Source organism: Chiloscyllium plagiosum, unplaced genomic scaffold (assembly GCF_037043375.1).
Source record: "Chiloscyllium plagiosum isolate Xiang-an unplaced genomic scaffold, Cpla_swu_hap1 HiC_scaffold_22, whole genome shotgun sequence".
In the NCBI taxonomy this organism is placed as follows: domain Eukaryota; kingdom Metazoa; phylum Chordata; class Chondrichthyes; order Orectolobiformes; family Hemiscylliidae; genus Chiloscyllium; species Chiloscyllium plagiosum.
Window position 1 is genome coordinate 6,635,256 of NW_028270160.1, and position 22,186 is coordinate 6,657,441.

Here is a 22,186-nt window from a genome sequence, read left to right on the forward strand (position 1 = left end):
GAAAAGGGTGAGGTTCTGCACTCTGGTCAAAAGAATGGAGCTATAGACTACTTTCTAAACGGGGAAAGGCTTCGAAAATCTGAAGTACAAAGGGACTTGGGAAATCGAAGGTTAACACATAGGTTCAGTTGGCAGTTAGGAAGGGATATCTAATGTTGGCATTCATTTTGAGACAGCTTGAATAGAAGAGCAGGGATGTACTTCTGAGGGTTTATAAGATTCTGGTCAGACGCATTTGAAATATTGTGAGCAGTTGGGCTCCAAATCTAAGGAAGGATGTGCTGGCATTGGAGAGGATCCACAGGGGGTTGACAAAAATTGTCCCTGGGATAAAGGGCTTGTCATATGAGGAATGGTTGAGGACTCTTGGTCTGTACTCGATGGAGTTGGGAAGGATGGGGAGGGATCTGACTGAAACCTGCACAACACTGACAAGCCTGGACAGAGTGGACATGAAAATGACGTTTCCACTCCTAGGAGAGACTAGGATCGAACGGCACAACCTCAGAGTGAAGAGATGACCCTTTAGAACTGAGATAAGAAGGAATTTCTTCAGCCAGGGTGTGGTGAATCTGTGGCACTCATTAACACAGATAGCTGTAGAGGCCAAGGCATTGAGTGTGTGTTCAAGACAGAGATAGATAGGCTCTTGATTGGTAAGGGGATCAGAGGTGACAGGGAGAAGGCAGGAGAATTGGGGTTGACAAACATATCAGCCAGAATCGAATGGCTAATTGACATTAAACTCGTGAGGCATTGATCGGAACAGAGGACACCTGATCTTCCAGCTCTTGTCAGAATCTATTTATTTATTCAAGGCTATTAGCTTTGATAAGGCAAACATGCAGATGGAGAAAATATTCCCTGTTGTGTGTTTACATGCTCATTTGAAATTCAGCAGCATAACAGATTACAGAAGGAGCTAATTCACACTTCTAATTGGAACCAAAATATTTAAAATCACTGTGGAATATATATTGGGTGTCACCTGGTAAAACAATTAACACATATCAAGTACATTGCTCCTTGTTGTCAGTGTCTAGGGCATCCCCCTGACTGACTGACTTTCCAAACTGGACATCAATTATTCAGAAACCTTCACGTTTCATCTTCCAGGCAATCTAGTCGAGACACTAATAAACACAGAAGCCACAGGGAGCTGTTTTGCAGAGCCTGGTACTGTCCTTATTTGCACTCTATTCAAGACATTCTGGACCACAAGCTGATGTAGTTTCTTTTAAGACCCTGCAAATTAATTATTCCAAGTTTCACAATTCATTTGCTACGCAATCTATTCTGGAATCTAATGAGATAAAATCCATCGCCCTGCAAACCACAGGATAGGGACTTCCTGATCTATTTCCTTATCACACCTCTTGTATACAAAATGCTCTCAGATGTTTACAATGGGTCAGGCTAAAGCAAAGTGACTGTTAATAAGTTCAGGAGCCAGAGAACACACACCAAAATCGGACTAACTGTAAAGACATTTATAGCCAGGGAATGATTTGCGAGAGAGAGAGTAGACCAGGTAGATTATTTCTGCATTCCAGGGTGATTGTGAGGCTGTGTCCAATCTCGGATTAGGTTTAGAGAATGTGAACAGGACGTGATAAAGCCGAATCTGGGGTGGGGGGAGTGACTTAAATGAGTTGCCCACCAGATCTTTTCAAGTCTAGGTCTGTTGGATGAAAGGGGGCAAGTAGTCACATGAGATTAATGGAAATTGAAAGATCCATGGACACTATAAATCAGGGACAAAAACAGAAATTACTGGCAAAGCACAACAGGCCTGGCAGCATCTGTGGAGAAAGAAACAGAGTTAACATTTTAGGTAGACCTGTTGAGCTTTTCTAGCAATTTCTATTTTTGTGTCTGAGAGTGGGATTAATTATAGATATTGAGGACTAGGGTAACAAAGATGGGAACGAGAGTGTGGTTGAACAGATCAGTCCCTACAGAAATGATGAACGGGGATCACAGGTAGATAGGGGAGTTAAGAAGGTGTTTAGCACGCCTGCCTTCATTGCTCAGACCTTTGAGTATAGGAGGTGAGACAACGTGTTGGGGTTGTACAGGATGTTGGTGAGGCCTCTTCTGGAGTACTGTATGCAGTTCTGGTCCCCCTGTTATTGAGTCATAATCATAGAGTTATACAGCGAGTTTTGAGAAGATTTGTAGCTCAGGTTGAGGTTCTGGATATAAGTTTGCTCACTGAGCTGGAAGGTTCGTTTTCAGACATTTCATCACCATACTAGGTAACATCTTCAGTGAGCCTCCGGATGAAGCGCTGGTAGTGTAGCCCGCTTTCTATTTAAATGTTCGGGTTTCCTTGGGTTGGTGATGTCATTTCTTGTGGTGATGTCATACAGCATATGTCATAGAGTCAGGCAGCACAGAAACAGACCCTTCGGTCCAACCAGTCCATAATCCCAAACAAAACTAGTCCCACCTGCTTGCTCCTGGCCCATATCCTTCCAAACCTTCCCTATTCATGTACTAATCCAAACGTCTTTTAAACAGAAGGATATCAGTAAACTGGACAGGGTTCAAATAAAGTTTTATCAGAATGTTAGACAATAGACAGTAGGTGCAGGAGTAGGCCATTCTGCCCTTCGAGCCAGCATCACCATTCATTATGATCATGGCTGATCATCCTCAATCAGTATCCTGTTCCTGCCTTATCCCCATAACCCTTGATTCCACTATCCTTAAGATATGTTGCTGGGAATGAGGGTGTCTGTTATAAAAATAGACTGAAAGGCTGGGACGTTTTTCACAGAAGTGTAGGAGGCTGAGGGGTAATCTTATAGAGGTTTATACAATCATAAGGGGCATAGATAAGGTGAAAAGCAAAGGTCCTTTCTCTCAGGTAGGAGAGCTCAAAACTAGGGAGCATATTTTTAAAGTGACAGGAGAAGGTTTTAAAAAGGTCCTGAGGGGCAACTTATTTACACAGAGAGTGGTTCGCATGTGGAATGAACTGTCAGTGGAAGTGGTAGATGCAGATACAGTTACAACATTTAAGAGAACATTCGGATAAGTTCATGAATAGGAAACATTTGGAGGGATATGAGCCAGGCACAGGGAATTGGAACTAGATTGGTTTCGGAACATGGTCAACGTGGACTAGTTGAACCAAAGGGTCTGTTTCCCTACTATATTACTCTATAAATGCTTTGACAGTTGAGATTTTGAGAGTGAGTCGGTGAGATTGTTCAGTCCCAGGAGCAGAATACAAAGAGAACTAAGGTTGGAACGTAGAGAACAAAAGATGTAAGTAATTGGATATGGCTTCATCTGTGATCAATGCAACAAGCTGGATAGTATCACCATTGGAGGGGATGAGGGATAGTTTCTCTACGGCTCCATGATGAATATATGACCAAGGTTTCACTTCAAGGCAAAGCTTCTTTAAAGCAATATGGAGAATCTGCAACATGACTCATCACTTCCCAGCCTCTTCATCCCCTTAAATGGGAGAAGAATTTACACCTTTGTATAGCACCTTCCTGAACCTCTGGCCTTCCCAAATGACTTAATAGCCAAAGAAATATTTCTGAAGTGAAGTCACTTCTGGAATGCAGCAATTAGTGCACAGCAAGATGCCACAAACAGTACAATGATAACAAGCAACCACCTGTTTTTGGGACATTGACCAAAGAGTAAGCATTTTGAGGGTAAGACCTTTTACCTGATCTTTTAACTGATGACGTTCTGTAAAGACCCACTTGTAAAAGTATCACCTCTTGACACTCAATCCTATTCTTTGCCCCCGACTCCATACGCTGCATATTTCTGCATCTCTTTCAAAACGTTACTAGTCAGTACTTGAGATGGACAGCTTTAGGCTTCACCACTCCAAAAATATGGAACTATCCATAGGCAAAGCAAACCATTATTTTTAATTCATTCTTGGGATGAGGGCATCATTGGCTAGCCTAGCATTTATTGCCCATCCCTAGCTGCCCAGAGGGCAGTTAAGAGTCAACCTCTTTGCTGTGGGTCTGGAGTTACATGTAGGCCAGACCAGGTAAGGATGGCAGTTTTCTTCCTTAAAGGGCATGAGTGAAAAAGATGGGTTTTTCCTGACAATCGTGGTCATCATTAGACGGAATCGTGGAATCGTGGTCATCATTAGACTCTTAATTCCCCATTTTTATTCATTCACATTCTGACTATCTGCCTTGGCGGGATTTGAACTCAGGTCCTTGGATATTTACTCACTAATTCTTGTTAAACAAGGGGATTGGAGGTTTTCAGAGAGTAGATGGGAAAATGGAATCTAAAACGGAATCAGATCGACCACCACCTTACAGATTGAGAGGAGCAGGTCTGATGGGCTGATTGGCCTATTCCTGCTACTAATTTGCACCTTATATGCTCTCAATAGCCATGTGATGCTCTCAATAGCCATCTCAACATTTACTGAATTAAAAGAGTCGGTGTACCTCAGTAGGGGAGAGAGAGTATAATCGAACAACAATGCCAAGAATAGTATTTCATTCAGTTGTACTGTGCACAGTACCAAAAGCCAGGGGCAGAACATCTGTACCCCATTATCAGTGCAGCAATCCATCTGCTTACCAGCCTCCATAGTCTTCCTAGTGTTGAATCAATCCTCTGTTTTCCTATTTATACACATCTCCAAAGTTACCACATCACAGAGAGGTCACTGTTTTTCCCTTTGCTTTTATAATCCCTTCCCCTTAATCTCTCAGAGCTGGTTCATAGTCTCAAACCTGTCCGGCCGACAATTCATGAAGGTGGCTCGCTCAGAGTTTGCTGTCCACGTGCCAACACAGCCCCAAGTCCTGAAACCACCCTCCAATTTTTACCAACGAGACTGTACTCACCTACAACGGGATGTAACTTCAGGAGTGAGCTGGATTGGCGAAACAAGAACGTAACACAGACAGGGCCTGGGAGACACAGTAACAGCGTACCAACTGCAATGAGAATATTGCAGTCAGATAGTTGTGGGCTGAATTCTTGAGCCTATATGTCACTGTGTATTATTGAGAAATCAAAGTCAACAAGCCTGTCTCAAGTTGCAACTCATCATCAAGGTTGCAAATTCTTTTTTTAAAAAGAATTGGAAGCCCAGAGGTAGTGATTCTTTTTTATTCACTTGTGGGACAAGCATGTATTGCCCGTCTGTAGTTGCCCCTTGAGAAGGTGGGAGTGAGCTGCCTTTTGAACCGCTGCAGCCCATGTGCTGTGGGTTGACCCACAATGCCCTTAGGGAGGCAATTCCAGGATTCTGGCCCAGTGACAGTGAAGGAACAGCGATATATTTCCAAGTCAGGATGGTGAGTGGTTTGGAGGGGAACTTGCGGGGGGTGGTGTTCCCATGTATCTGCTGCCCTTGTCCTTCTAGATGGAAGTGGTCGTTGGTTTGGAAGGTGCTGTCTGAGGATCTTTGGTGAATTTCTGCAGTGCATCTTGTAGATAGTACACACTGCTGCTACTGAGCGTCAGTGGTGGAGGGAGTGGGTGTTTGTGGATATGATGCCAATCAAGTGACCTGCTTTGTCCTGGATGGTGTTGAGCTTCTTGAGTGTTGTTGGAGCTGCACCCATCCAGGCAAGTGAGGAGTATTCCATCACACTCCTGACTCGTGCCTTGTAGATGGTGGGCAGGCTTTGGGGAGTCAGGAGGTGAGTTACTCACGATTCCTAGCCTGTTTGGTTTTAAAAACCTTAAGATCATGAATCAATAAAGCACACTGTACCCTAGACTTTAACAACAGGAATATAGAGTATAAGGAGCGAGGTGCTGTTGAATTTATATAAGAGACTAGTTCAGCCTTAGCTGAAGAATTGTGTCCAGTTTTGGATGGCTATATCTTTAGGAAGGATGGGAACACATTGAAAAAGCTGCAGAAATTTCCCAATCAGGAAAGAAATCAGACCAAGACGACACAGATTTAAAGTGAAACAAAGAACTACAAATGTAGGAGATCGGAAACTAACAAAAACAAAAACATGCTGCAGAAACTCAGCAGGTCAGGCAGCACCTGTGAAGAGAGAAACAGAGTCAATGTCTCGTGACTTTCTGAACTCTCTCTCCACAGATACTGCCAGATCTGCTGAGTTTCTCCAGCAATTTTTGTTCTTGTTTGTTTCAGATTTGAAGCAAAGAAGCAAATTGACATGAGGTGAAGACATGTCTCACACAGTGAGTAGTTCAAGTCTGGAATAAGTGCACTGCTGGAGAGTGTGGTGGGGGCAGGGTCAAACAATGCATTCAAAGGTGCTATCGGAAAAGGAATGAGGAGAAGGTGAGAGAATGGCATTAAGGGAAAAGTGCTTTCAGGGAGCTGGTAGAGATAGGATAGACTGAATGGCCTCTTTCTGCACTATACAAATTCTGCAATTCTGTGAAAGGATGGGAAAACCTGAGGAAGGAAAGGAATTTTGCCCATTCTGAGGTCCCTGCAAAGAAGAAGGTCAAACTACGAGACTGGGTGACAAGTCACAGGTTTGGGACAGTAGGAGGGACATGAAGTATTCAGATTAATCACATCGGGTAACAGGACAAGATGAAGTTGGGAAGACTCCTCTGTACAGTGGAACTACTGGAGTCCTCCTGTTTTTCTGCGCTGTTATTTCAAGGGATACGTTCTTTGGAACACTTCCGTTTGCGAAATGCACTAAACTGGAGCAAAGCATTGCGAGCATGAACACAGGAAGAGAGGCAAAGAGAGAGACTTGAAGCCAAAGCTGACTTCTACGCTGGGGTCAGGGAGTGCAAATTAGGAGGGAGAAAATATTATTTATATCAAGTTTGGAGAAGATTTGTAGCTCAGGTTGAGGTTCCAGATGTAGGTTTGCTTTCAGACATTTCACCATCACACTAGGTAACATCATCAGTGATTAGATCAGAGTGGTGCTGGAAAAGCACAGCTGGTCAGGCAGCATCCGAGGAGCAGAACAGTCAACGTTTCGGGCAAAAGCCCTTCATCAGGAATGGAGGCAGGGAGCCTCCAGGGTGGAGAGATAAAAGGGGGGTTTAGGGAGAAGTTAGCAAAGAGTACAATAGGTGGATGGGGGTGGGGATGGAGGTGATAGGTCAGAGAGGAGGGTGGAGTGGATAGGTGGGAAGGGATATTGGCAGGTGGGACAGGTCATGAGGACAGTGCTGAGCTGGAAGGTTGGAACTGGGGGAAGGGGAAATGAGGAAACTGGTGAAGTCCACATTGATGCCCTGGAGTTGAAGTGTTCCGAGGCAGAAGATGAGGTGTTCTTCCTCCAGGCATCGGGTGGTGAGGGAATGGCAGTGGAGGAGGCCCAGGACCTCATCATCAGTGAGCCTCCAGTATTATTCATATCCTTCTTGGGGGGGGCACTGTTGGTCTCCATTCATATAATTTTTCATAATTTTTCATCATAGAATCCCCACAGTGTGCAAACAGACCACTCGGCCCAACACGTCCACACTGCCTCTCCGAACAGCATCCCACCCAGACCCTGTAAACCCTGCATTTCCCATGGTTAATGCACCTAACCTACATATCCCTGAATGCTATGGGCAATTTAGCATGGCCAATCCACCCTAATCGGCACACCTTTGAACTGCCAGAGGAAACCCACGCAAACACAAGGAGAATGTGCAAACTCCACACAGTCAGTCGCCCGAGGCTGGGATCGAACCTGGGTCCCTGGCACTATGAGGCAGCAGTGCTAACCACTGAGCCACCATGTCATATGTGAATTGCCACAATCTTAAAAACACAGCACCTTTGCTAAGACAGACCTCCTCCGTACCACACTGCAGCATTGGACAACCTCTTAGTGCTCAATGTCTGAAATAAATAGTCGAGAGTGTGGTGCTGGAAAAGCACAGCAAGTCAGGCAGCATCTTAGGAGCAGCAGAATTGATGTTTTGGGTATAAGTCCTTCATCAGGAATGAGCTGAAATGAGTATTCAACCTGAAATCTTCTTACTCCGAGATGACAGCATGAGCTACTGAGCTGGAGCCTTCTTAAATCTGGGAGCAATGTTCCACGGAGTTGGATTTTACAGAATGTCAAGAAATGTTGAAAGGGCAAGTATTTTGTTCTCTTTGAAACAGCGTCAACATTGGCAAGAAGGTTGTGTGAGTGGTATAGAGACAGCATGGACAGATAGGAAGAACATATATCGACTTGAGTTCTATCCACACAGTGTTTCTTCCAGTGACAATCTTTCTGCCTGGGAGGTAACATTACCGATGGGAGTGATGCAGCAAGATCCACAGGCAGAGGAAATAAGTTTCAAGTAACTTCTAAATGAAGGTTGACTAACTGCTGTCTCATGAGGTGAAAGGTGAGAGAACATGGTGATTTCCATGCGATGATCCATCTGAATGACTGACACCAGTTTGATGGGAGAGCCCCATGAAAATACTGGGAAATAAGTGTAAAGATTGTTTGGTCAAAGCTTGTGCTGTTTTTCTGGAATGGTAGAACTCCTGTGATCCTCAGAATATACCAGTAGGTGGGTCAGCCAGTCAGTCAGATGTGGCAAGGGATGCAGTTGATTAATAATGCTCAGTGTGGGGTAGGCAACCCGATCATTATTACAGCTGACAGGGAATATCACAATTAAATACTATGCTTGGTTTAAAACTTGCATCTAACAGAGTTGAATGCTGACTGGAATTTCAACAGTACTCGAATCTATGGCACTCTTCTCCCTGGAATGCTGAAATGTTAGTTCTGCTTAACAGGACTTTTCGACAACTGGTGCTGCATTTGTGAAGAACCCACGTATTTGAAGCTGTTCTGACCTCTTGGGTTCTTGGTGCTGAACATAACTTCTGGAGAGGAGAGACAACTTTCTCCAGTTGCATTGAAATACCTCTCAAGAGGCCTCAAACAGTGTTTTTTTGTTCAATCCTGTTTGCAACCCTTTATGTGCCGCAGAAGTCAGCACTCTGAGAGAACGTAACATTCAGAGCACACGTAGGTTCCAGCAAGTTGTTGTATTCGGCTTTTCCAAAATATTAGTTACCTGTAATTTGGCCTAAGATTAGGGGCAGGGCGAGTTGCAAGGTTGTCAATAGGCCACTCAGAGCTCCTCAATAACTGAATGTTCGCAGTTTTACGGAGGTAGTCAGAGAGAAGGTCATTTAGCTTCGAGCATTTAATCATTTAGGGATGGAGGAGAAGGCAGATGAATCCTATGCTGATAAGGTGCTGCTATGGCAGACCTAAAACCATTAGGACTCCAGGAATCCAACATGCAACTAATTATTGGGGTCAGAGTTCAGAAAAGAACAAACTGCACCTGTTTTATAATAGGTTACAGCCATTTTCTGGTCCATTTCCAAGGGCAATGCTTTGACCAACATCCCTGGTTTAAGATTCAAACAAAGTTTGGCAGTTAACTACCAACTGTCATTAACTGGTGCATCTTCCATGCCAATACCTCTACAAATCCAATCAAATAAAGAACTGCTGGAGATCTGAAATAAAAATGGAAAGTGCTGGAGAAGCTCAGCAGGTCTGGCAGTATTTGTACAGAGCTGAAAATGTGTTGCTGGAAAAGCGCAGCAGGTCAGGCAGCATCCAGGGAACAGGAGAATCGACGTTTCGGGTGGCTTATGCCCGAAACGTCGATTCTCCTGTTCCCTGGATGCTGCCTGACCTGCTGCGCTTTTCCAGCAACACATTTTCAGCTCTGATCTCCAGCATCTGCAGACCTCACTTTCTCCTCAGTATTTGTACAGAGACAGACAGAGCTAATGTTAGAAGTCCCAGTGACCCTTCTTCAGAACTGATAGTACTTGGGGAAAAAAAAGTGTTATTTATGTTGGTGACAGGGTGTGGGGGGGGGAGAAGGAGTGAACAGATAGGGGAAGGTGGAGCCAAACAAAGAAAGCGAGAGAGAGAGAAGTTTGGCAGACAAAGGGATTGTTGATAAGCAGCCAGGGAAGAAGAGCAGTTAGAGAGGTGATCATGGGGACAATGAGTGGGTGAAAATGAGTGGGCTGTGCTGAACGTAACCCATATCAGGGTCTGTGGGTGGGAAAGGAGATGTTCAGATCCTATAATTACTGAACTGGATATTGAGTCCTGAAGGCTGCATGGTCCCCAAACAAAAAGTGAGGTGCTGTTCTTCCATCCTGAGCTGAACGTCACTGGAGCACTGCAGCAAGCCTGAGACCGAGGTGTTGGCCAGGGAACGGGGTGGGGTGTTGAAGTGGCAGGCAATAGGAAGCTCAGCATCATTTTTACAGGCAGAACATTTTTACAAACAGCAAAGCAGTCACCCAGCCCGTGTTTTGCCTCGCCAGTCTACAGCACTCCCCTCTCACACAGTAAAAGTATGGTTTTCCCTTTCCTTTAGTATTTCTTGCAAATTGTCCTGATGAGTGCAAAATGAAAAGCTTCATCAAAGCTTTTTCTCAGTAATAACCAAGCTCCGTACAAGCAGAAAACATTGCAGTTTGTCAGAGGTTGCTGTGTTTCCCAAATGACAATAGTCTTACAGTTCAAAAAATAGCATTTAATTGGTTGTAAAGGGCTTTAGGACATCATAAGGACATAAAAGCGACAAAATAAATCAATAACTTTCTTTCAGGATCAGTCTCAAAGGAAGACGAAAGAATTCAGATGCAAGACTTCCCACAGGGAATGCCATGAACCCAGCAGGACTGAGGGAGTGCTGTGTTTTTAGTGGTATGACAATGTTAAACCAAGGTACCGGTTAATTCTGAAGAAGGGTCAGAGGACTCAAAACATTAACTCTGTTTCTCCCTCTACAAATGATGCCAAATCTGCTGAGCTCTTAGAATCACTGAGCACAGAAACAGACCCTTCGGTCCAACTCGTCCATGCTGACCACTTGCCTGCATTTGGCCCATATCCCTCTACCCTTTTCTATTCATGTAACTGTCCAAATGTCTTTTAAATGTTGTAATTGTACCTGCAGCCACCACTTCCTCTGGCAGCTCACTCGATACACACAGATCTCTGTGTGTGAAAAAGCTGCCCCTCAGGTCCCTTTTAAATCTTTCCCATGTCAGCTTAAACCTATGCCCTCTAGCTTTGAGCTCTCTTATCCTGGGGAAAAGACCTAGGCTTTCATCTCTCACTTTAAATCCACACCCTTCATGATCTTATAAGCCTCTAAAAGGTCACCCCTCGACCTCCTACACTTCAGGGAGAAAAAGTCCCAGCCTCTCCTTATAATTCAAACCCTCCAGTCCTGGCAACATACTGGCTCAGTGGTTAGCACTGCTGCCTCACAGGACCAGGGAACCAGGTTCGATCACTGGCAGGTGACCGACTGTGTGGAGTATGCACATTCTCCCCAATGTCTGTGTGGGTTTCCTCCAAGTGCTCCGGTTTCCTCCCACAGTTCAAAGATGTGCAGGGTGGGTGGATTGGTCATGCTAAATTGCCCAGTGTTCAGGGATGTATAGGATGGTGCCTTAGTCAGTGGAAAATGTAGAGTAATAGGGGAATGGGTCTGGGTGGGTTACTCTTCGGAGGGTCAGTGTGGACTTGTTGGGTTGAATGGTCTGTTTCCACACTGTAGGGATTCTTTGATTCTAAATCTTTTCTATACCCTTTCCAATTGAATAATATCCTTCCCACAACAGGGTGACCAGAACGGTACACAGTACTTCCAAATGGATGTTCAATCACAAATGATTAAGTTGTGTAACTTGCGAGTGATTCAGAAGCGAAATCAGAAATTGCTGGAGAAACTCAGCGGGTCTGGCAACATGTGCGGGGAGAGAAAACCTGAGTTAACATTTCGGGACCCTTCCTTCAGAATTCCAGCATTCACAGTTCTTTGATTTGTTTTTTAAAAATCGTTGAGTGATTCACGAGTGCTGGCTGCAATTTGAATAATCAGTTCCCAGGGCAGGCAGGGCCAGACTCACGAGTGAAGGCTTCGTTTTAAAACAAGGGGTTTTTATTTTTGCGAAAACCATGTGTTCACTTCAGTTTTCCTCTGCAACCACCCCCCCCCCCCCCTCCAAATCACACCGGCTCCACCTCCAACCCCCTCACCCCAGCCCCCTTTGAATCTGCCAAAGGACCCTCAGGGAAAGGTAGACACATTCTCCAATGACAGATCTGGCAGAATGTAAAGGGCAGACGGTCTTGTTTTCGACTGAGCTTTCAGGTTTGAACAGTTCACTCAGAGGGCAGCAGTCATAGGCTGATCTGCTTGAGAGTTTCCAACACTTTTTATACCCCTGGGTCTGTCAGTGCGTTGAGTGATGTGATAGAGTCCAGGGACCTTTGAATAGGAATGTGCTTATGCGACGTACCATTGATCTTCCCACATTAGCCTTAACCCTCACCCTTGATTTTTTTTTTTCGCTGTGTTTACATTCTCTGCTCTTAAAGGGGGAAAAAGATCTGACCGCTGAGCTTCCACGAGCTGGAAGCTGCTTTATATAATCACTTCACCAAAGATTAGATAAAGGAAATCTGAAAACAAAGCTCCATGCATTGACTGTCTGTGTGGAGTTTGCACGTTCTCCCTGTGTCTGTGTGGGTTTTCTCCAGTTTCCCCCCACAATCCAAAGATGTGCAGGTCAGGGTGAATTGGCCATGCTATATTGACTATAGTGTTCAGACAACACCAGGTTATAGTCCAACAGGTTTATTTGGAAGCACTAGCTTTCAGAGCGCTGCTCCTTCATCAGGTGACTGGATAACCAGTCCAACACGCGTGTCGCCAAATTATAGTGTTCAAGGATGTGTAGGTTAGGTGCATTAGTCAGGGTAAATGTAGAGTAATAGGGGAATGGGTTTGGATAGGATATTCTTCTGAGGGTTGGAGTGGACTTGTTGGGCCAAAGGGTCTGTAGGATTTCTATGACAAAGATGGGAAAGCTTTCTTAAAAAAAAGTTAAAAATCACACAATGCCAGGTTACAGTCCCAACAGGTTTATGTGGAAGCACTAGCTTTCAGAGCGCTGCTCCTTCATCAGGTGGTTGTGCTCTGAAGCAGTGTTCCGAAAGCTAGTGCTTCCAAATAAACCTGTTGGACTATAACCTGGTGTTGTGTGATTTTTAAACTTTGTCCACCCCAGTCCAACACCGGCACCTCCACAGCTTAAAGAAAAAAATTGGGTGTGGAGTTGGTGGGGAAGAATGAAGAAAGTTCAACAAAATAAAATCTGAAGCTGCTGGACGCATTGAACTGCAGGAACTGTTTCCGTGCTATGACTCTATGAGAAAGGAGAATGTGGCTGCTCTGATTGGGAGTGCATTTAGAAATGCAAAACACTCTGCCCAAGCCAGATATCCCCCGGCCCTCCAGGGCTGATCTCAGTCAGAATGACAGTAACAGATGCAAACGTTCGCCCCAGAGTTAAGAGAATGAGACAGGGTCCTGGCTGTTCACTGTTACTCATTCACTGCAGTGGCAAAGGGGGGCCATCAATGGACACTGGGTGAAGCCTCTGTGAATGACTCCGAGAGTAAACCAGTTCCCACATCAGCTGAGCTCAGTAAAAGCTGCTGCCTTTGAGAGGGGACAAAGTAGGAAAGTGGGAGAGAAAATAACAAAAGACACTCCAATTCTTTGCTTGGTGACTTGTAGAAATGCAAATTTCCTGAGCCTGATTTTAGTCTACGCATGTCGATATCTCATTGGCATTTATCCCAACGTATCTCCTCAGTGAGGTGAATTAGTAGAGCCTTCAATCTTTTCGCCACTGAAAAATGCTTTTCGTATCACCAGGCTCCAATATTGCAAAGGTCGGCCAACAGCATTCCCAAGCCACACGCTCCATGTCCTTCAACCCGGCCAAAGCTCTGCTGCACATACTCTCATCCCACGCCCATCCCAGTCTCCCCATTACCCTGTACCATCCTCCACTGCATGAATAATGCACACTGGTCTTCAGATCCCTCCATCATCAGCAGCAGCAGCTTCCTCATTCTCCCCTCCCTTTGTTCATGTTTTTCTAAACAGTGGGGAAAGACTCCTGGGTGTCTCTGTGATGCTGCCACTGACCGTGACTAGAGCAACACTTGCTCGGTTTGTTTTTAAGCTGGTATAGAATGTCACATTGACAGGACCAGGAGGGAGATACTGAAAGCATCTGAGCAATGACCTACAAAAGGCTACAGTAATTTGGAACCTTCATGGCTTCAGATTACCACCATTAACGGCCCGACCCTACACTGGCCAGGCAGGAGACAAGTAACTAAAGACACTTCAGCGTCTTTTTAAAAGAGGGTTAATGTGTCAGTTTGAACTTCCCTTAAAAGAGGCCATGTCACTTCAATATAAACTGCAGTGGACTGACATGATTTAATGTATCACTGTTAGAACATAGAACATTACGGCGCAGTACAGACCCTTCGGCCCTCGATGTTGCACCAACCTGTGGAACCAATCTGAAGCCCATCTAACCTACGCTATTCCATTCTCATCCATACATTTATCCGATGACCATTTAAATGCCCTTAACATTGGCAAGTCTACTACTGTTGTAGGTTGTGCATTCTGCGCCCCTACTACTCTCTGAGTAAAGAAACTATCTCTGACATCTGTCCCATATCTATCACCCCTCAATTTAAAACTATATACCCTCATGCTAGTCATCACCATCCAAGGAAAAAGGCTCTCCCTGTCCACCCTATCTAACCCTCTGATTATCTTATATGTCTCAATTAAATCACCTCTCAACCTTCTTCTCTCTAACGAAAACAGCCTCAAGTCCCTCAGCCTTTCCTCTTAAGACCTTCCCTCCATACCAGGCAACATCCTAGTAAATCTCCTTTGAACCCTTTCCAAAGCTTCCTCTTCCTTCCTATATTGCGGTGACCAGAACTGTACACAATACTCCAAGTGCGACCGCACCAGAGTTTTGTGCAGCTGCAGCATGACCTCGTGGCTCCAAAACTGAATCCCTCTAAAAGCTTGAAAAGCTAACAAACTGTATGCTTTCTTAACAACCATATCAACGTGGGTCTCTACTCATCTACACTACCAAGAATCTTACTATTAGCCCAGTATTCTTTATTTCTGATGCTCCTTCCAAAGTGAATCACTTTGCACTTTTCTGCATTAAACTCCATTTGCCACCTCTCAGCCCAGCTCTGCAACTTATCTACGTCCCTCTGTAACCTGCAACATCCTTCAGCACAATCCACAACTCCACCGACCTTAGTGTCATCCGCAAATTTACTAACCCATCCTTCTATGCCCTCATCCAGGTTTATAAAAATGACAAACAGCAGTGGACACAAAATAGATCCTTGCAGTACATCACTAGTAACTGAACTCCAGGATGAATATTTCCCATCAACCACCACCTCTGTCTTCTTTCAGCTAACCAATTTCTGATCCAAACCACTAAATCACCCTCAATCCCATGCCTCTGTATTTTGTGCAATAGCCTACCGTGGGGAACCTTATCAAATGCCTTATTGAAATCCATATACACCACATCAACTGCTTTACCATCATCCACCTGTTTGGTCACCAGCTCAAAGAACTCAATAAGGTTTGTGAGGCATGACCTACCCTTCACAAAACCATGTTGACTGTCCCAAATCAACTTATTCCTCTCAAGATGATTATAAATCCTATCTCTTATAACCCTTTCCAACACTTTACCCACAACCAAAGTAAGGCTCACTGGTCTATAATTACCAGGGTTGTCCCTACTCCTCTTCTTGAACAACGGGACATTTATTATCCTCCAGTCTTCTGGCACTATTCCTGTAGACAATGACGGCATAAAGATCAAATCCAAAGGCTCTGTAATCACCTCCCTGGCTTCCCAGAGATTCCTAGGATAAATCCCATCCGGTCCAGGAACTTATCGATTTTCACTTCCCAGAATTGCGAACACCTCCTCCTGATGATGCTCAAACCCATCTCGTGTGGTAGCTTGTATCTCAGTATTCTCCTTGACAACATTGTCTTTTTCCAGTATGAATACTAATGAAAAATATTCACTTAGAGCTTCTCCTATCTCCTTGGACTCCACGCACAACTTCCCACTACTATCCTTGATTGACCCGAACCTTTCTTTGAATTCCAGGAGCAGCAATTACTGTTTTATATGCTGTTGCATTGTTTTGGAACTTTGGATTAAAAAAAGTCAAAACAACACCAGTTTTATGGATATATGAATAGGAAGGGTTTGGAAAGATATGAGCCGGGTGCTGGTAGCTGGGACTAGATTGGGTTGGGATATCTGGTCGGCATGGATGGGTTGGACCGAAGGGTCTGTTTCCATGCTGTACATCTCTATGACTCTCTATAGTCATTGTTTTATTCCTGATACACCTCTTGAAAACCTTAGAGTTTTCCTTGATCCTATCTGCCAACAACTTCTCATGTCCCCTCCTGGCTCTTCCTAGCTCTCTCTTTAGGTCTTTCCTGGCTAACTTGTAACTCTCAAGTGCCCTAACTGAGCCTTCATGTCTCATCCTAACATAAGCCTTCTTCTTTCTCTTGACAAGAGTTTCACATTCCTTAGTAAATCATAGTTCCCGCGCTCGACAATTTCCTCCCTGACTGACAGGTACATACTTATCAAGGACCCGCAGTAGCTCGCCCTTGAATAAGCTCCACGTTTCAATTGTGCCCATCCCCTGCAGTTTCCCTCCCCATCGTCTGCATCCTAAATCTTACCTAATCACATCGTAACTGCTTTTCCCCCAGTTATAACTCTTGCCCTGCAGTATATACCAATACCTTTCCACGTCTAAAGTAAACATAACTGAATTGCCGTCACTGTCACCAAAGTGCTCACCTACCTCCCAATCTAACACCTGGCTGGGCTCGGTACCCAGTACCAAATCCAATGTGGCCTTACCCATTGTTGGCCTGTCTACATACTATGTCAGGAAACCCTCCTGCACACATTGGATAAAAACTGACCCATCTAAAGAACTTGAACTATAGTATTCCCAGTCAATATTTGGAAAGTTAAAGACCCCATAACAACTACCCTGTCACTCTCGCTCCTGTCCAGTATTATCTTTGCAATCCTTTCCTCTACATCTCGAGAACTATTTGGAGGCCCATAGAAAACTCCCAACAGGGTAACCTCTCCTTTCCTGTCTCTAGCCTCAGGCCACACTACCTCATTAGATGAGTCCTCAAACATCCTTTCTGCCACCGTAATACTGTCCTTGACTAACAATGCCACACCTTCCCCTCTTTTACCATCGTCTCTGTTCTTACTGAAACATCTAAATAGGTAAAAACAATGACTGCAGATGTTGGAAACAAACATCTAAACCCTGGAACCTGCAACAACCATTCCTGTCCCTACTCTACCATGTCTCTATCCATGTTGACATGAAGGCTCATGTGGCCAGGCCAGCATTTATTGCCCATCCCTAATTACCCAGAGGGCAGTTAAGAGTCAACCACATTGCTCTGGATGTGGAGTCACATGTAGATCAGGTAAGGATGACAGACTTCCCTTCCCTGAAGGACATTAGTGAACCAGGTGGGATTTTCCCCCAACAATTTCATCGGACTCTAATTCCAGATCTCCACTGGATTCTCAGTCAGCAGCTGAGAGGAGACCTGATGGAGGTCTACAAAATTATTAGAGGCATAGATAGGATGGGTAGTCAGAGGCTTTATCCCAGCGTTGAAGTTTCAATCACAAGGGGTACGGGTTCAAGGTGAGAGAGGAAAGCTTTAAGGGAGATGTGCAAGGCAAGATATCCATGCAGAGAGTATTGGAGCCTGGAATGCATTGCCAAAAGAGGTGGTAGGAGCAGACACATTGGCTACATTTCAGAGGCATCTGTATGGTTACATGAACAGGGAGGGAATAGAGGGATATGGACTGAATAAGGGCAGAAGGTTTGTTTTTTAGTTTAGTTCAGGCATGGTGATCGGCACAGGCTTGGAGGGCCGAAGGGCCTGGTCCAATGCTGTATTTCTCTTTTGTTTATTATTTGTTCTCTTCAAACTCCCCCCACCATCTGCCTCGGCAGGATTTGAATGCAGGTCCCCGGAACATTACCCGGATCTCTGAATTTCTTGTCAAGTGATAATATCACTCGGCCATCACCCCCACTTGAATGTTCAAGTGTGCCTGGTTTCCAAATCAGATATGTGTCCCTGGCTCACAGCAGCGTTAGTGGAATCACAGACAGTCACCAATTTCAAAAAGTCAAAAGTGAGGAACTGCAGATGCTAGAAATCAGACTCTAGATTAGAGTGGTGCTGGAAAAGCACAGCAGGTCAGGCAGCATCCGAGGAGCAGGAAAACCGATGTTTTGGGCAAAAACCCTTCATCAGGAATGAAGGCAGGGATTCATCATTCCTGCGCCCAAGTTTGCAGGGGGGTGGGAGTCACAGGGAGGAGTGGGGACTGAACGTGACCGTTGAGTCTGATCAATTCTGACCCCAGCAATTGGGAGAAGGAACCTCAGACTCTGTCCTCCAGCTGACCCCCACCACCAATCAGAGCACAATACTTTTACTCTCTTCCTCATTTCAACTCAGATTTGAGTTACACATTCACACACGGACAAAGACACGCGCGTGCGCACACACACGCACACATAGACATGCTCACAGACTCTCACTCACCCACATGCTCTCACTTTCACTCACTGTCTTTCTGATACTCTCCAGTTCTCCATCCACACTCTCTCTCACTCTGACATTGTCACTCACACTGTCACACTCTCTCTGTTGCCCATTCTCTCTCTGTACCACCAACGCGCTTTCTCTCTCTCTTTCTCTGTACATCTATCTATATATCTATATCTAAAATATATCTCTATCTCTCTGTCACCCATTCTCTCTCGCTTTCATTCATCTGTAGAGTGTCCCTCTGGCCGAATGTGGAATGAGTGAATTGGTGAACAAGGTTCTACAGAGAGAGGAAGGAAAACCACCGACTAATTCTCCTCCCTTGTTCTTTGTATTTTTTCTTCTTGAATCTGGAGATTCCTGGGATTTCCGTGGTTCCGAGTGTGCACTCTGAGTGGAAGAAGGAGCTGAGACGCATATTCAGAGGATTGGCTCAGCTCAGCTCCACCTAGACAGCGATGTATAACTCCTGAACTTACATTCCAATAAATGGCCCTCTTCTCTGTGCGTAATGCTCCTGACCCAGGGTCTATCTTAACAACACAAAAAGCTGTCATAGGAACACAGAGATCCACAGCACAGAAAAAGGCCTGTCTGCCACCCAGCCTGTGTCAGTCAAAAACAACCTCCTAACTATTCTAATCTCATTTCCCAGCTCTTGACCCAGAGCCCTGTAAGCCTTGGTATTCCAAGTGCATGTCCAAATAATTCTTCAGTGTTATCTGGGTTCCTGCCTCTACCAAAGAAAACCCAAACGATCTGCAGACGCTGAAAACCAGAAACAAAAACAGTAATTGCTGGCAAAGCTCAGCAGGTCTGGTAGCATCTGTGGAGAGAAATCAGACTTAATGTTTCATGAGGAAGGGTCACTGCAGCCGAAATATTAAGGCTGATTTCTCTCCAGATGCTGCCAGATCTGCTGAGCTTTTCCAGCAATTTCTGCTTCCACCACCCTTATAGGCAGAGAGGTCCAGATTCCCACCAACCCTCCCGATGAAAGAACTCCTTTCTCCCAATGCCCCGCTCCAAATCCCTTCGCTCTGAATGTGAATTTAGCAGGTGGAAAGCCACCATTCGTGTTGCTATGGCAAAGCTTGTGATGTTATCACATCTTAGAGTCGCGGGTAGATAGGATAGTGAAGTCAGAGTATTGAGTACAGGAGTTGAGAAGTCATGTTGCGGCTGTACAGGACATTGGTTAGGCCACTGTTGGAATATTGTGTGCAGTTCTGATCTCCTTCCTATTGGAAAGATGTTGTGAAACTTGAAAGGGTTCAGAAAAGATTTACAAGGATGTTGCCAACGTTGGAGGATTTGAGCTATAGGGAGAGGCTGAATATGCTAAGGCTGTTTTCCCTGGAGCGTCGGAGGCTGAGGGGTGACCTTATAGAGGTTTACAAAATCATGAGGGGCATGGATAGGGAAAATAGGTAAAGTATTTTCCCTGGTGTGGGGGGAGTCCAGAACTAGAGGGCATAGGTTTAGGGTGAGAGGGAAAAGATATAAAAGAGACCTAAGGGGCAACTTTTTCACACAGAGAATGATACGTGTATGGAATGAGCTGCCAGAGGAAGTGGTGGAGGCTGGTACAATTGCAACATTTAAGAGGCATTTGGATGGGTATATGATTAGGAAGGGTTGGAGGGATATGGGCCAAGTTTGGGGAGATGGGATTGGGTTGGGATATCTGGTCGGCATGGACGAGTTGGACTGAAGGATCTGTTTCTGTCCTGTACATCTCTATGACTCTATGAATCTCTCTGACTCTATGAGCCTGCAGCAATCGTTAGGTCCCACATTAAGGTGGTGCTATTTCGGGCGTTGTGACTTGATTGACTGTGATAGATCCCTCAGGAATATTCCTTGGTGATCTCTCAGACTTGGTCTCGTTGCCATGTTTTGCATTAACTATTCCCATTAAGTGTTCTCAGTATCTTTCTCCGTGGGCACTTTTCTTTGCCCTCGACGGAACAAAATAAAAACATTTGGCCAGAAAGGATCAACATCCGGAAGATGCTATTGGAGTGGAAGTGAGTGGCTTTTATGTTTGCTCATTCCATGTCTGCGGCAGTTATGAAGATGTTGTTCTCTCCTCACTCAGGAAGGCCTGTGGGCATGCACTGAACACTGCGATACTCTCCAATTAACCGCTTGATCCAGATCGAACCAGGCAGCCATCGTGACCCTGGAAGCAAAGCCACTAGAGACCTACAGGGGAAGAGTATCGCTCGCAGAAGCCGAGCCAAAATGTCAGCTTTACTTCAGCGTAGGATATATTTCAGGCTTTCCATTCACATTTTCCTCTGCACCCTGTCTCTGGAATTTGTGCCACTAATAAATTAGCAGCCCAGCTCAGCTCATTGGCATGTTCGTGTCATAATTACTATTAACTGGAAGCAGTGACTGACAAGGTTCTTGGAATACCTCTGTCTTTCGACAAGACAGGGTGTGAGATTGAAGTGTTTATCAAGGTAGAACCTACTGTAGATGATGACACCGTACTTGCTATAGAATACTGTGCAATATGGCAGGATAAACTATTCTGTCCCACGGCATGTTCCGTTATTTAATGGCTATGTGTCATCGCAGTTCCAACTGCCGAACTAAGCTTGCTATCTCTTGACACCCTTTCTCCATGTTATGATGTGACGTTTAGAAGACTGTGTAAACGTTGATTGTACACGTTACTGGGGTTCATTCTGACTTTGCGAAAGTGAGGACTGCAGATGCTGGAGATCAGAGTCAAGATAGAGTGGTGCTGGAAAAGCACAGCAGGTCAGGCAGCATTCAAGGAACAGGAAAATCAATGTTTCAGGGAAAAGCCCTTCATCAGGAATGAGGCCATCATTGCATTAACAAGACTCGTTAATGTAAACGTTAGTGGACCTTATCCTTTGCAAGGTGGACCCTGAATGTTCTCCCCTTGGAGGGGGACCTCTTGAGTCAGTATGTTTGAGTGTTTTTTTAATTCATCCACGGGATGAGGATATCACTGGCTGGACTAGCATTTATTGCCCATCCCTAATTGTTAAGAGTCAACCCCATTGCTGTGGGTCTGGAGTCACATGTAGGCTTGGAGTCACATGTTTTAGATTAAATTAGATTAGATTACTTACAGTGTGGAAACAGGCCCTTCAGCCCAACAAGCCCACACCGACCCTCTGAAGAGCAACCCACCCAGAACCATTCTCCTAAATTTACCCCTTCACCTAACACTACGTGGCAATTTAGCATGGCCAATTCACCTAACCTGCACATCTTTGGACTGTGGGAGGAAACCGGAGCACCCGGAGGAAACCCACGCAGACACGGGGAGAATGTGCAAACTCCACACAGACAGTTGCCTGAGGCGGGACCTCAGGCCAGACCAGGTAAGAATGGCAGATTCCTTCCCTCAAGGACATTACTGAACCAGATGGGTTTTTCCAATGATCAACAATGGATTCAGGGTAATCCTTAGACCCTTAATTCCAGATTTTTATTGAATTCAAATTCTGCCATCTGCCGTGGCGAGATTCGAACCCAGGACACGAGAATATTACATGGGTCTCTGAAGTAATAGTCACGTGATAATGCCATGAGGCCATTGCGTCCCTTTCAAAACGTTTGGTGCTGGGAAAGTACAGCCCGTCAGGCAGCATCC

At 45.0% G+C, this 22,186-nt stretch overlaps 1 protein-coding gene across 3 annotated transcripts in view; it reads right to left on the reverse strand.

Annotated features, from left to right (window-relative positions):
- lzts2a (leucine zipper, putative tumor suppressor 2a) overlaps positions 1-22,186 on the reverse strand; it is a 207,360-nt gene that overhangs the window by 58,868 nt on the left and 126,306 nt on the right. Inside the window, exon 2 of one of the 3 annotated variants that reach the window (XM_043713078.2) lies at positions 4,857-4,949. The exons of the other annotated variants lie outside the window; for them this stretch is intronic. The gene's annotated coding sequence lies outside the window, so the exon portion shown is untranslated. The remainder of the gene's footprint in view (positions 1-4,856; positions 4,950-22,186) is intronic. 3 annotated transcript variants of the gene reach the window in all.